Source organism: Amblyraja radiata, chromosome 2, assembly GCF_010909765.2.
Source record: "Amblyraja radiata isolate CabotCenter1 chromosome 2, sAmbRad1.1.pri, whole genome shotgun sequence".
Classification (NCBI taxonomy): domain Eukaryota; kingdom Metazoa; phylum Chordata; class Chondrichthyes; order Rajiformes; family Rajidae; genus Amblyraja; species Amblyraja radiata.
In genome coordinates, this window is record NC_045957.1 from 24,063,935 (window position 1) to 24,078,361 (window position 14,427).

A 14,427-nucleotide genomic window follows, 5' to 3' on the forward strand; every position below is an offset into this window, starting at 1 on the left:
CCTCCAGTTTGATGACCTCGAAAAGATCTTCCACACATTTATCTCCTCCCGCCTCGATTACTGCAACTCCCTTTACACTGGCATCAGCCATTCTTCCCTGTCCCACCTGCGACTGGTCCAAAACACCACAGCGAGACTCCTGACGGGCACCCGAAAAAGGGACCACATCACCCCGATTCTGGCCTCTCTCCACTGGCTCCCTGTGCGGTTACGAATAAATTTCAAGATCCTTCTTTATGTCTACAAAGCCCTTAACGGGCTTGCCCCCACCTACATCAAAAGTCTGCTTACCCACCACACCACCTCCAGGTCCTTCAGATCGGCTGACTTGGGGTTACTGAACATCTAGGCATAAGCTCAGGGGCGACCGCGCCTTTGCGGTTGCAGCTCCTAGACTGTGGAACAGCATCCCTCTTCCCATCAGAACTGCCCCCTCCATTGACTCCTTTAAGTCGAGACTTAAAACTCATCTTTACTCTCAAGCCTTTTTGATGTCCTCTGAGGGAGGGCTATATGTATGTATTTATGTATGTACTTAATCTATGAACCAATGTTGTATAACGTTAGTACCTCCGCCAATGAAAAGCAATTTGGCCAACGAGAGTTGTTTTTTAAATGTGCTATAGAAATAAAAGTGACGAATTGACTTGACAAAGGCCAATTAACCTACACACACAATTTCATCGCCATAATCCCCTCACCCCTCTATCCCCATTCCCCCTCATCCCCATATCTCAACCCTCATCCCCATTCCCCCTCACCCCTGATCCCCATATCTCAACTCTGATCCCCATATCTCATCCCCATTCCCCCTCACCCCTCATTCCCATATCCCCTCATCCCCAAATCTCAACCCTCACCCCTCTATCCCCATTCCCCCTCATTCCCATATCCCCATATCTCATCCCTGATCCCCAAATCTCATCCCCATTCCCCCTCACCCCTCATTCCCACATCCCCAAATCTCAACCCTCACCCCTCTATCCCCATTCCCCCTCATTCCCATATCCCCTCATCCCCATATCTCATCCCTTATCCCCATATCCCTTCACTTCCCTTCCCTCATCCCCATCCTAATATCTCCTCATCCCACTATCCCTCCACCCCTCCCCCATATCTCCAGGTTCACTTCACGTCACTTTCCCCTACATTCGTATTCCACCCTCTCTGCTTCTCTCCCCCTCCCCTTTAAGGGGCAATGCTGCCCGCCGACGGATAAGGACGTTGCCTTTCAGAGCCGCGGGCGGGCGGACGGATGAGCGGACGGCGCTCGGGCCCAGGTTTAGGCTGCGCGGCGGCGACGGAGCAGGAGGAGGAGCAGCGCCATTTGTGGGGCTCCGAGGTGAGCGGCGTCTTTACCGTCCCCTTCGCCCCGGCCCCTCGACGAAGCCCGGCCGCAGACACCCGAGAGCTGGAGCTGGAGCCGGGCTCCGGTGCTGGGTGTCCCGGGACGTCGAGGCGCCGCTCCCCCCCCCCCCCCCCCCGCCACCTTGCCCTTCCTCCCCCTCCGCCCCCTCCCCCCCATCATCGCCAATCTCACCCTCCCCACCACAACAACCTCCCCCCACCCTCCATCCACCTCTACTCTCCTCCCAACACCTCTACCCTGTCACTCCTTCTTCGCCTCCACACCTCCCCCCCCTCCTCTTCCCCCTTTGCTTCTTCCCCTCCCTTCCCTCTTCCCCCCTCCTCCTCTTCCCCTTTACTTCTTCCCCTCCCTCTTCACCCCTTCCCCCCCTCCCTCTTCACCCCTTCCCCCCTCCCTCTCCCCCCCCCCTTCCACTGCCCCACTACCTCCCTCTACCCCTGTCACCGTCGCACCCCCTCTCCCTCCCTCCCTCTAAACGTCTGCTTCTAATTTTGATTTGATACTTTTGCTTTCTTACTGCACTTTAATTGTATGTCTTTAAAAAAAATCGATTTGTTGATTTTTCAGCATTATCCAACCTGGTTTAAGTTTCCTTTTCTCTCTATTCCTGCTAACTCTTTTAAATGTGTACAATTTAATGTGCATAGAAACAGTATATCCTGTTTTTGCTCCATCCAGTGGTTCTGAAACATTAATGTAAATGTTTTTGTTTGCAATAACGTTGCATCTGGTGTTTGCACAGTAACATTTTCCTTGAGGTTTTTTCTCGAGACCATTAATGGGTCACTGTGGTTATTGTTGAGGCTTCAACTGCAGAATTCCTGTAATGCTGGAAAAGCAAGCCAGACTTTTTGTAAGGAATATTTTGAGGCGGTTCTGCTCCAGGGTTGGGTGTCAATCTGCTTTTGGAAAGAATAAATAAATAAATGTATAGTGATGGCAGTGTTGTTGTCTGTTACAAGTTTGTGGCCACACTTACGGTAAGAGATTTGGGTATTTGTAGGGAACTGCTCTAGGGGAATGAAGGTGTTGGTCCATTAGGATGTGCTTTTACTCACGATCCCAATTGGAATGGTCCAGTGAATGAAATATTTTATTGAATGGGTGATGGTTCTAATGAGATTGTTCAGAGAAAGTATCAGGAGATTAGTGCAGACTGGTGAAGCGGACAGATAATGATAGCCCATATTTATCAGGAAAGGGCAAAGGTACATCAAATTAGCTGGTGTAAGGGGGAAGATGGTAAAAAGGTGAAATTAAAGGCAGCGCTCCTCATCTGGGACATATGACAATAAATCATTCTTGACTCTTGAAGTATCATTGGGACAACGGATGTACAGAATGACCTGCCGACCTCCCTGAAAATAGAGATACAATGGATAGGGTGGTAGAGAAAGTGTAACCTATGCTCGCCTTCATTAGTTGAGGGGTTGAGTGTAAAAGACAAGAAGTCATGTTGCAGCTGTATAACAGTTTGTTAGGCCACATTTAGAATATTGTGCACAGTTCTGGTTGCAAACTATGAGAGATGTGGAAGCTTTGAAGAGATGGTGCAGAATAGGTTCACCTGGATGGTGCCTGAATAACTGTTTTAGCAGTTATGATAGCATATGCTATCATATATTAGACATATGCATGAAAAGGCAGTGGGCAATGGCAGACAGATCATGTGCAGGAATATGGAATTATACAACAGTAGAACATGTTCTTATGACCTTTCGCCCATAATATATTTGCTGGACATGATGCCAAATTAAAATAATCCCAGTGTAGGAAGGACTGCAGATGCTGATTTATGCTGAAAATAGACACAAATTGCTGGAGTAACTCAGCTGGTTATGCAGCATCTCTGGAGAAAAGAAATAGGTGACATTTTGGTTTGGAATAATTTTTAAAATAATCCTTTGTCTTAATTTCAGGATTAAAATTATTCTTATCCCTCCATTCTCTGCATAATTATGTGCCTATCTAAAAGCGTCTTAATCACCATTATCATATCTGCTTCCACCACCACCCGACAACATGTTTGGGCATCCATCACTTTGCCCAGAATAAAAACCTGCCCTGCACCCTTCCTTATACTTTCTCCCTCTCACCTTGAAGTCATGGCCTCCAGTATTTGACATTTCCACACCTCTCAGTTTTATGAACCACTATTGAGTCTCCTCTCAGCCTCTGACAATCCAAAGAAAACAATCCAAGTTTATTCAATCTCTCCTTACAGCTAATACCCTCCAATCCAGGCAACATCCCGATAAATTATTTCTGCGCGCTCTCCAAGATTCCACATTCTTTCTGTAATGGAATTATTTAGATTGGTCAACGCAGACATGGTGTTTTAAAAGCTGTTCCTGTGCTCTACTGCTGCATTCTTTGTATATTTGTGTTTAGCAAAGTAGATTGAACAGCCCACATGGATACAGGCTGTACATGAGGGGCCTTCAGGGAAAAGAGTCTATGATGGAATTTTCGAGGATGTTTAATCGTCATATGTGCTGGGAGCAGAACAATGAAATTCTCGTTGCAGCTTTACAGGCTCATTAACACAACAATCCAACAAGATAAATATATAATAAGCAATAATACATTAAATTATCAGTCATACTCAGTACCAGACCATAATAGTGCAAACCACATTACATATTGCAACCTACAAGCTCAAAGTTCTGAGTAGTTCGAGTAGAAGGGTCCCAACCCAAAATCTCTTCATTTTCTCCAGAGATGCTGCCTGACCTGCTGAGTTACTCTAGCACTTTTTTTTGTGTGAAGCAGCATCTGCAGTTCCTTGTATCTTTTGTCTACTTAGCTCTGTACATCCGGTATAGCTGCTTGTTTATTAAAGTGACTTGCTTTCATTATCCCTTTGAACTTGTATTGTGTGGATATGCAAGGCATAAGCTACTGAATGATCCAACTGAAGTTATTGTTCATAAATTCCAACAAGGTGTTTGGGGCCATTTACCATAATTTACAAAATAAAAGCATTTCACTCTATTTTACTAAAGCATAATAAAAACATTTCACTCTAATAAGCTATGCGATATACAGGAAATAACTGTGTAAAGCATACACACAATTTAGTGACGTTTAGTTTTGTTTAGAGAAAACACCATGGAAACAGGCCGTGGAAACTGGGCCACTAAGTCCGTACCGACCATCGATCTCCTTTACACTAGTTCTATCCTGCACACTAGGGACAATTTACAGAAGTCAATTAACCTACAAACCTGTATGTCTTTGAAATGTGGGAGAAAACCGAAGCATCCGGAGGAAACCTACGCGGTCACAGGAAGAACGTGCAGACTCCATACAGACAGCACCTGTAGTCAGGAATGAACCTGGGTCTCTGGCACTGCAAGGCAGTAACTCTACTGCTGCACCACAGTGCCGCCCCATTGGGTGGAACAGGAGTCTAAGTATGCCAGGCTACTTAGGGGGTGTGTTTTCTTTCCCAGAAGGCATCCTTTGATCTTTTAATGGAACAGTTTCATGGTTATTATTACCAAAAACTCTTTTCTCCTTGGTTTTTAAAATCAAATTCTAATTATCAGCCGATCATGGCACTAGCTGAGCCTGAGTTCCTGGGCTTCTGTTAATCCAGGCTTCTCGATTACTCGACCAATGATGGCATTTATACAATCTCCAGTAGCCAATATAGAATAAACTTGGCAGTACCTCAAAGTTGTTGATATTTTTTTTTTATTCAGCTGACGTGCATCGTTATAGCTGTTAATGGTGACGAATCCTGCTAATGTTGTCTGTCGGACCGCTTCATCATATGCACCATGAACAGTTGTAAGAGTTGGAAGATCTTAAATGGCTCGGGCTGCCAATAGACAATAGGTGCAGGAGTAGGCCATTCGACCCCTCGAGCCAGCACCGCCATTCAATGTGATCATAGCTGACCACTCCGGACTCCACTGCCCTCTGAGGCAGAGAATTCCACAGACTCGCAACTCTCTGTGTGAAAATGTTTTACCTCATCTCCATTCTAAATGGCTTACCCCTTATTCTTAAACTATGGCTGCTGGTTCTGGACTCCCCCAACATTGAGAATATGTTTCCTGCCTCTAGCATGTCCAAACCCTTAATAATCTTACATGTTTCAATAAGATCTCCTCTCATCCCTCTTAATTCCAGAGTATACAAGCCTAGCCACCATTCTATCAACATATGACAGTCCCGCCATCCTGGGAATTAACCTGGTGAACCTACGCTGCACTCCCTCAATAGCAAGAATGTCCTTCCTCAAATTGGGAGATGAAAACTGTAAATTATTAAAAGAACACAGGTGTGGAGTTTGTCATCTTTAATTATAACATATAGCAGAGCGGTACATCAGGTTGTTAGTTCATCACTACCGCTTCCAAGACTACCTAATGTAGGAAGTGGGTGTTAATATAAAGTGTACAGTAAGGTGGGGTTAATGATGCTTACACTACTCTGATTGGTTCACATGCAATAACCAATCTACATCCTTCCCCGTAAAGAGTAAAGATAGTTAGGCAAAGGATTTAAACGTACTCGCCGTATGTCAGGCAGTCTACTAATACGACCCGAACACGTACAGACAAACCCCTCTCTCCCATAACAGAAAAGTTTGTGGGGGAGGGAGGCAGTGAACCCGAAAAGGAGAACGCAGCTGGGGACACTTGAGGCGACCGGTGGGGTGAGCATGCGGTAGAGGTAATGTTGTTAGATGGGGTTGCCGACCGAGGCGGAGAGCGCACGCTGGGACTAGTGGTAGCAGGAGCAGCAGCGGGTTTAAACAGCAGGGGTGGAGCAAATGGATCGGCTGTAGGTGGTTGAGGTTCGTTTACAAGCAGCAAATGTTGGCAGCTCCGTCTGTACAGGACACCATCGGCATTGACAAGGTAGGAGCGGGGTTCCTTAGACGGGCCGACAACGAAACCCAGACGGGTATGTCCCACAGCAGTCTGCATACGGACAACTTGACCCTGCAGTAGTGGCTTCAGTGGTTTGCTGGACTTGTCATAAGAGTGCTTCTGAATATTGTGTTTCTCCTGAATGCGCTTCTGGACCGCGGCTGGTTTAAACACCTGTGGCTTCAGCTGTCACTGGGCAATTGGTATCGGAGGTTGTGTTGTCCGAGACATCAGGCGTTGAGCTGGTGAACCCAGGACTCCGTCTCTGGAAATGTTTCTAAGGTTTAAAAGGTCCAGATAAACATTTGACTTGGCCAGGTGGGATCGTTCCATTAGTTGTTTTGTGCTCCTGACGGCACGTTCAGCGAGCCCGTTGCTTTGGGGGTATTCAGGGCTGCTTGTGACATGGTGGAAGTTCCATCGTTTGGCAAAGTGTTTAAATGCATGGCTGGTGACACAATACTCCAGGTGTGGTCTCACTAGGGCCCTGTACAACTGCAGAAGGACCTCTTTGCTCCTATACTCAACTCCTCTTGTTATGAAGGCCAACATGCCATTTGCTTTCTTCGCTGCCCACTGTACCTGCATGCGTACTTTCATTGACTGATGAACAAGGACCCCTAGATCCCATTGTACTTCCCCTTTTCCCAACTTCATAGTAATCAGCCTTCCTGTTTTTGCTACCAAAGTGGATAACCTCACATTTATCCACATTAAACTGCATCTGCCATACATCTGCCCACTCACTCAACCTGTCCAAGTCACTCTGCATCCTCATAGCATCCTCTTCATAGTTCACACTGCCACCCAGCTTTGTGTCATCAGCATTTGCTAATGTTACTTTTAATCCCTTCATCTAATTCACTGATGTATATTGTAAATGGCTGTGGTTCCAGCACCGAGCTATGCGGTACCCCACTAGTCACTGACTGCAATTCTGTAAAGGACCCGTTAATTCCTACCCTTTGTTTCCTGTCTGCCAACCAAATTTCTATCCATGTCAGTCCCCTACCCCCAATACCATGTGCACAAATTTTGCCCACTAATCTCCTGTGTGGGACCTTATCAAATGCTTATCAAATAGTTCTCCCTTGTCCATTTTCCTAGTTACATCCTCAAAAAATTCCAGAAGATTAGTCAAGCATGATTTCCCCTTCGTAAATCCATGCTGACTCGGACCGATCCTGTTACTGCTATCCAAATGTGCTGCTATTTCATCTTTTATGATTAACTCCAGCAACTTCCCCACCACCGATGTCCAACTAACTGGTCTATAATTCCCTGTTTTCTCTCCTCCGCCTTTCTTAAAAAGTGCGATCACATTAGCTACCCTCCAATCCACAGGAACACATCCTGAATCTGTAGAACATTGGAAAATGCTCACCAATGCGTCCACGATTTCTAGAGCCACTTCCTTAAGTACACTGGTCCATCAGGCCCTGGGGGTTTATCAGCCTTCAGTCCCATCAGTCTACCCAACACCATTTCCTGCCTAATGTGAATTTCCTTCAGTTCCTCCGTCACCCTAAATCCTTTGGCCACTAGTACATCAGGGAGATTGTTTGTGTCCTCCTTAGTGAAGATGGATCCAAAGTACCTGTTCAACTCATCTGCCATTTCCTTGTTCCTCATAACAAATTCACCTTTTAGTCTTCAAGGGTCCAACTTTGGTCTTAACTATTTTTTCCTCTTCACATACCTAAAGACGCTTTTAGTATCCTCCTTTATATTCTTGGCTAGCTTACCTTTGTACCTCCACTGTCATCCCTGCTAGGGTATCTTTCCAGTCAACTTTGGCCAGCTCCTGCCTCATGGCTCCATAGTCCCCTTTGTTCAACTGTAATATTCACACCTCCGATTTACCCTTCTGTAGATCTGCTCTACCTAATACTAACACACATATGTTACACACCACTCGGATTTATAATCCAATCTGGGTTTTGCCATACAGTCGCCATATATTACTAACGCTTCCAGACACTAGTGGTTGGTCGGGATGTAGTCACAGTGGTGACAACATGCAGTGTACCTTTATTGTATGCTAATAAACTTGTTGGATCGTTACTTGGAATATTTGTTAATAGCTCTACACCTTCTCCCTCTCAAATTGCAGATTAAAACTTATCATATTATGGTCACTACCTCCTAATTGCTCTTTTACCTTGAGTTCCCATATTGCCAAAGGCAATGCTGCAAACTTCCCTTGATAACTAACTAGACAGAATGGCACAGTGGCGCAGCAGTAGTGTTGCTGCCTCTCAGCGCCAGAGACCCGGCTTCATTCCTGACTATGGGTGCTATCTGTGCAGAGGTTGCACGTTCCCCCTGTAACCACGTGTGTTTCCACCGGGTGCTCCGATTTCCTCCCATATCCCAAAGGTGTGTAGGTTAACTGGCCTTCTGTAAGTTGTCCCTAGTGTGTAAGATAGAACTAGTGTGAACTGGGTGATGATGGGCGGCGCGGTCTAGGTGGTCCGGAGCTGCATCTCTAAAGTAAACCAAACTGGAGGTTGCATAATCATGGTCATTTGATTGTATATTTTTTACCAATTTCTGGTGAATGGATGGAAAGTGTAGCCAGTTAATTAATAGGTCAAGCCAAAGGAACTAGAACTATAGAGGATAACAGGGGGTAAGAGCCAAGAAAGGAAATATTTAGGAAACTGCTTGGTGCAGCAAGTTTGTGTAAGCTTGGAAATAAATCTGCTCAATCTTTCCAGTACAACGTGGGCCCGTGAGGTGTATAATAGGACCACATTTTATATTTGCCTGGATTTAGAATCAAAATTGTCATAATTATGTACAGCTAAGAAATGGGTTTACTTTTTCCCCCCCATTTATTATGGAGGTAAATTTTAAATTATCTATTCAAAGACATTTAAAAAACTGGTATTGGGTAATTTTAACAACAAAGAACCCAACAAGGATGCTGGTTTACCAAAGAAAGACCTAAAGTGCTGAAATAATTCTGCGGGTCAGGCAGCATATCTGGAGATGATGGTGAGGTAACGTTTTGGATTGGGTAGTCTCTTGCCCAGAGTAGGGGAATCGAGAACCAGAGGACATAGGTTTAAGGTGAAGGGAGAAAGATTTAATAAGAGTCTAAGGAATAACTTTTTCACTCAAAGGATGGTGGATGTATGGAACGAGCAGCCAGAGGAGGTAGTTGAGGCAGGGACTATTGCAACATTTAAGAAACAATTAGATAGGCACATGGATAGGACGGGTTTGGAGTGCAGATGGGACATGTTGGTCGGTGTGGGCAAATTGGGCCGAATGGCCTGTTTCCATACTGTTTGACTCTATAACATACACACACATAAAAACAAACAAACAATACTAGTAATTCTGAAGAAGAGTTTCGACCCGAAACGTTGCCTATTTCCTTCGCTCCATAGATGCTGCCTAACCTGCTGAGTTTCTCCAGCATTTTTGTCTACCTAGTAATTCTATATAACTTTTCATTTTATTTATTTTGAACTTTTTTCTTTGTTTATTATATTGTTTACAGAGTACTATGTTTACATATTTTGCCGTGCTGCTGCATGTAAGAATTTCATTATTCTCTCTGGGACATATGACAATAAAAATACTCTTGAACTGGTCCGCTGAATAACATTGGGCTAATTTCTAGAATTGGAGAAAATGTGCTGTCCTCCAACCCATGTAATGACATACTGCTGATCTGCTCTGCCCTTAGATTTGATGTTAAACCCAGATCTCACCAGCTGGTTGAATCGGCATCATCTGAAGAGGAGGAAGTTCTAATGTCCTGTCCATCAGGCAAATCAAGGTTAACTACTCGTGTCTTTCATTTGCTATTTGCATGCCTTTGCTGTATATAAAATACCCAGTATATGCAACCATGTTGGAAAATATTGAGATTTACAAATCATTTACTGTGTGTTAATGCAAGATTTTACTTATGTAAACTCTTTGGTGTTAGTGGTTCATGATGTTATTGAAAGTGCATTTATAAATATATAATGGTTTCCTCATCTCTGCCTTGGGGCAAATGACATTCTCGTCGTGTTGTTTTTCAGTTGTGTTGTATAGAATGAAATTAACACTTCCCACTATTTATAGCCCATGACTAATAGAAATGATTAATTGTCTACCTCCAGAATTCACTGCTTCGGCTTCCTAAACTGTATTTGGGAACCTGATCCTAATGCTTCGGCTCGTATAAGCTAACAGTATTTTAAATGAATGCTGATTTAGAAAATTATTTAGATGCAAAGGAATTTAATGTGGTTTAAAGGAATAAAATTGTACCCTTTTGGCTAGGCAGCCTGTGACTAGTAAGGAACAAGAAGGACAAGAAGGTGGTTGAGACCTCTTATGCCAATTATATCAATGATTAGTTGTAAATGGTATGTGGAGGCACGGTGGCGCAGCGTGAGAGTTACTGATTCACAGCACCAGTGACCCAGGTTAGATCTTGACTACGAGTGCTGTCTGTACGGGGTTAGCACCTTTTTCCTGTGACTGCGTGGGTATTCTCCAGGTGCTCCAGTTTAATGATAACTACAAACATGACACAGAGACAATATGGTACAGGTCCACCACTGATTTTCCAGCACCCTTGGTTCCAGAGCCTTTCTGGATTATCCATTTTGTCAGACCAGCGGAGGTCGTGGCCTTGGGGGTGCCGAGATACCGGCCCGCAAAATCGGCTATGGGAACGGATCTCCCGGCTCTGGCTAGGCTGGGGTCATATTCGACTCGCCATTCAGTCGAGATCAGTCGCCTCATCCGGCCTAGGTACCACATTTACATTAATATTTCCATTTATCACTACAGGGAAGGTTAAAATACTGTTTTACCATCATACAGTTGTGTAAAAAGAGAGTGCTGGAGTAATTAGTAGGTCAGGCAGCATCTCTACTGAACGGATAGGTGAGGTTTCGGGTCAGAACCCTTCTTCAGACCTGACCCAAAACGTTGCCAGAGATACTTTGTCCTTTTGTGGAAACCCACATCTGTAGTCACCCTCTGCTCATCCTCTTTCTACCCCCCCCCCCCCCCCCCCAAATGTGGCTGAGGATATCATTCTAAAGCAAGGTGAAATGGCAGGCTGAAGTACAGTGTTATATTTCAGAGCTGTAAGTTTATATTACTTGCTCATTTATGCGCTGACACTGATCTACCATTCCTCTCAAGGGTTCATCAGAGATCATCGATCATCTTCTCTATCTACGTGATAAAGACTTATCCATACAGGCTCTCCAATGGTTTTCTGGGAACTGGTGGTCCGGCACCTCCTTTACTCCGGACAAAATCACGATAGAGCACTTGAAATCCCCAAAAATGTGGCATTTAAGCCATGTGAGACGGCCTATCTCAACTTCATCGGGACTTCCACGGCCGATCACCAGGTCGAATTTGTTCCCTGCGGCCGGGTCCCTGGAACTCTGCCTTTCCGGAGCCGGCAGATCCTTTCCCATAGCCAACTTCCGAAGCCAACTTTGTGGGCCGGTAGCTCATGTGGACCATGCAATACCCAGTCTATTCCCCTCACGACTTTCATCATTTCTTCCAAAAATGTTGTGTCATTAACCATTGACCGAATTAAATTCAGTTTTGATTTTGATTTTCTCATTTTACACAGTGATTTAATTTTCTTTTTGAATACAAGCTTCCTCTAATTTTAACAGCTAAGGTTTGCTTTCCATTAGTCCAGGAGGCTTTTGATTCTAGCTCTCATTTCACTGTTGGCAGCTTGGTGAGTGGATGTTATTGGAAATGCCCAAGATAAGCCACGTCTTTTTTTGCTTTGCTTCTACTAACTTTTCATCAGGTCAAAAACAATCTCAGCATATACACAGGGTACCAGAAAATGTGTGGTGGTCTTACATTGCCACTAACTATCTATTATTGTTTATTTCATGTGTTCAGTTTCGTGATACAGCTTGAAAATAGGCCTTCGGTTCACCGAGTCCATGCAGCAAGCAATCAGGAAGGCCAATGGAGTTTTGGCCTTTATTGCTAGGGGGATTGAGTATAAAAACACAGAGGTCTTGCTGCAGCTGTACACAGTATTAGTGAGACCACATTTGGAATACTGTGTACAGTTCTGGGGTCCATACTTAAGAAAGGATGTACTAGCCCTGGAGGCAGTGCAGCGAAGGTTTACAAGATTAATTCCTGCAATGAGGGGATTGACATATGAGGAAAGGTTAAGTAGGCTGGAACTCTACTCTTTGGAGTTTAGAAGAATGAGAGGCGATCTCATTGAAACATATAAGATCGTGAGGGGCCTTGATCGGGTGGATGCACCGAGGATGTTCCCAATGATCGGGGAAACTAGAACTAGGGGACATAGTTGCAGAATAAGGGGGGGCTCTTTTAAAACTAAGATGAGGAAGAACTTCTTCACCCAGAGGGTGGTTAATTTATGGAATTCACTGCCCCAGGGAGCAGTGGAAGCAGAAACGTTAAATATATTTAAGACTAAAATAGATGGTTTTTTAGCTGCCAAGGGGATAAGGGGCTACGGGGAGAGGGCAGGGATATGGACCTAGGTATGGTTAGTATAGTAAGACCTGAGTGATCTCCTGGACAAGTGTCGATCGCCTGGATTGGGGTCGGAGAGGAATTTCCCGGATTTTTTTCCCGAATTGGACCTGGGTTTTTATCCGTTTTTTTGCCTCCCCCAGGAGATCACGAGGTTCTTGGGGTGGAGAGGGGTGATAGCGGTATAAAGGGGAGGGTAGTGTCTTGTGTTCTGTGTCTTGTGTCTACTGTTTGTGGGTAAGTGTGTCTGTTTAGTGTTCAGCCATGAGCGAATGGCGGTGCGGGCTCGACGGACCTGATGGTCTACTCTCGCACCTACTTTCTATGTTTCTATGACCATCGATCAACTATTTCTAGGCAGGCTTTATCCTGCCCCTCCTCTCTTTCAGCTTTCTTCCCCACCCCCCCACTCCTCAAGTCCAAAAACTCCCAACCAACCTCCCCCACAATCAGTCTGAAGGGTCCCGACCCAAAACATCACCTATCCGTTCTCCAGAGATGATGCCTGACCCGCTGAGTTATTCCAGCACTTTGTTTTTCTCCCCTCTATTTTGCTGTATCCTGTGTTCGCACACCAATTTACAGTAAACTATTAACTTAACCTGCTCCGCCTCTTTGATGAGGTAGGAAATGGGAGCAGCCGAGACTGGCACATATGGTCAAGGAGGGGAGAAAGACGTGCCAACTAACTGCAGGTACCAGAAGTGGGGAATCAAACCCAGGAGTGCCGCGCTATAATACCTGCAGTGCCATTGTGCTATATAATTTGAAGCCATTTAACTCCATGCTGGTGTACGGGTCTAGCCATAATTCTTCTGTTATTGGGTTGATTTAATTGACAACGGTGCTTGAATATTGAGAATATGATTTGGTATTCATTTCATACGTAGTAGTATCTTGGGAAAAGGCCTGTAATGGGGGAGTGCGTTGTTTACTCAAACACCTTTTCTATGCTGTACTTCGTTCCAAGGCAGTACATTTATCAAAGGCGGACACAAAGTGCTGGGGTAACTCGGCGGATCAGGCAGCATCTCTGGAGAGCATGGATAGGTGATGTTTCAGGCTAATTGTGGGTGGGGAGGGGGGGAGAGGTGGAGGCTGTAAGCAAGACCAGATCAGGACTGGCAACGGATGACCTTAAACAGGGAAGTTCCCTGATAGGCCTATGGTTGGCTCGGGACAGTATGATCCCAAGAGGTGGTACAGTTGGTGCAGCGGTAAAGTTGCTATCTCACAGCGCCATAGATCCGGGTTCAATCCTGACTATGGGTGATGTTTGTACCAAGTTTGTATGTTCTCCCTGGGACCACATGGGTTTTCTCCAGCCTGCCCTCTAGTCGGTTCCTCTACATATTGGTTTAAAAACCCATCCCGTATATATTCCAGGATATCCTCCTCCTCAGCACTGTTACCAATTTGGTTGGCCAAATCTATATGTAGATTAAATCTACCCATGATAACCTCTGTACATTTGCTACACGCATCCCTAATTTCCTGCTTGATGCTATCCCCAACCTCCCTACTGCTGTTTGGTGGTCTGTGTGCCACTCCAACAAGCATTTTCTGCCCTTGGCTATTTGACAGTTCCACCCATACCAATTCTACAGCATCCAATATAATGTCTCTCCTTGCTATTGCATTAATTTCCTCCTTAAC

The 14,427-nt window shown here is 45.0% G+C and overlaps 1 protein-coding gene across 5 annotated transcripts in view; it reads left to right on the forward strand.

Annotated features, from left to right (window-relative positions):
• Positions 1 to 1,222: 1,222 nt before the first annotated feature.
• nktr (natural killer cell triggering receptor) overlaps positions 1,223 to 14,427 on the forward strand; it is a 148,144-nt gene continuing 134,939 nt past the window's right edge. For 4 of the 5 annotated variants that reach the window (XM_033043287.1, XM_033043296.1, XM_033043322.1 and 1 more), the window contains exons 1-2: positions 1,243 to 1,342; positions 9,956 to 10,048. The gene's annotated coding sequence lies outside the window, so the exon portion shown is untranslated. Of the gene's footprint in view, positions 1,343 to 9,955; positions 10,049 to 14,427 lie in introns of all 5 variants that reach the window. The other variant, XM_033043316.1, reaches the window with a different exon arrangement.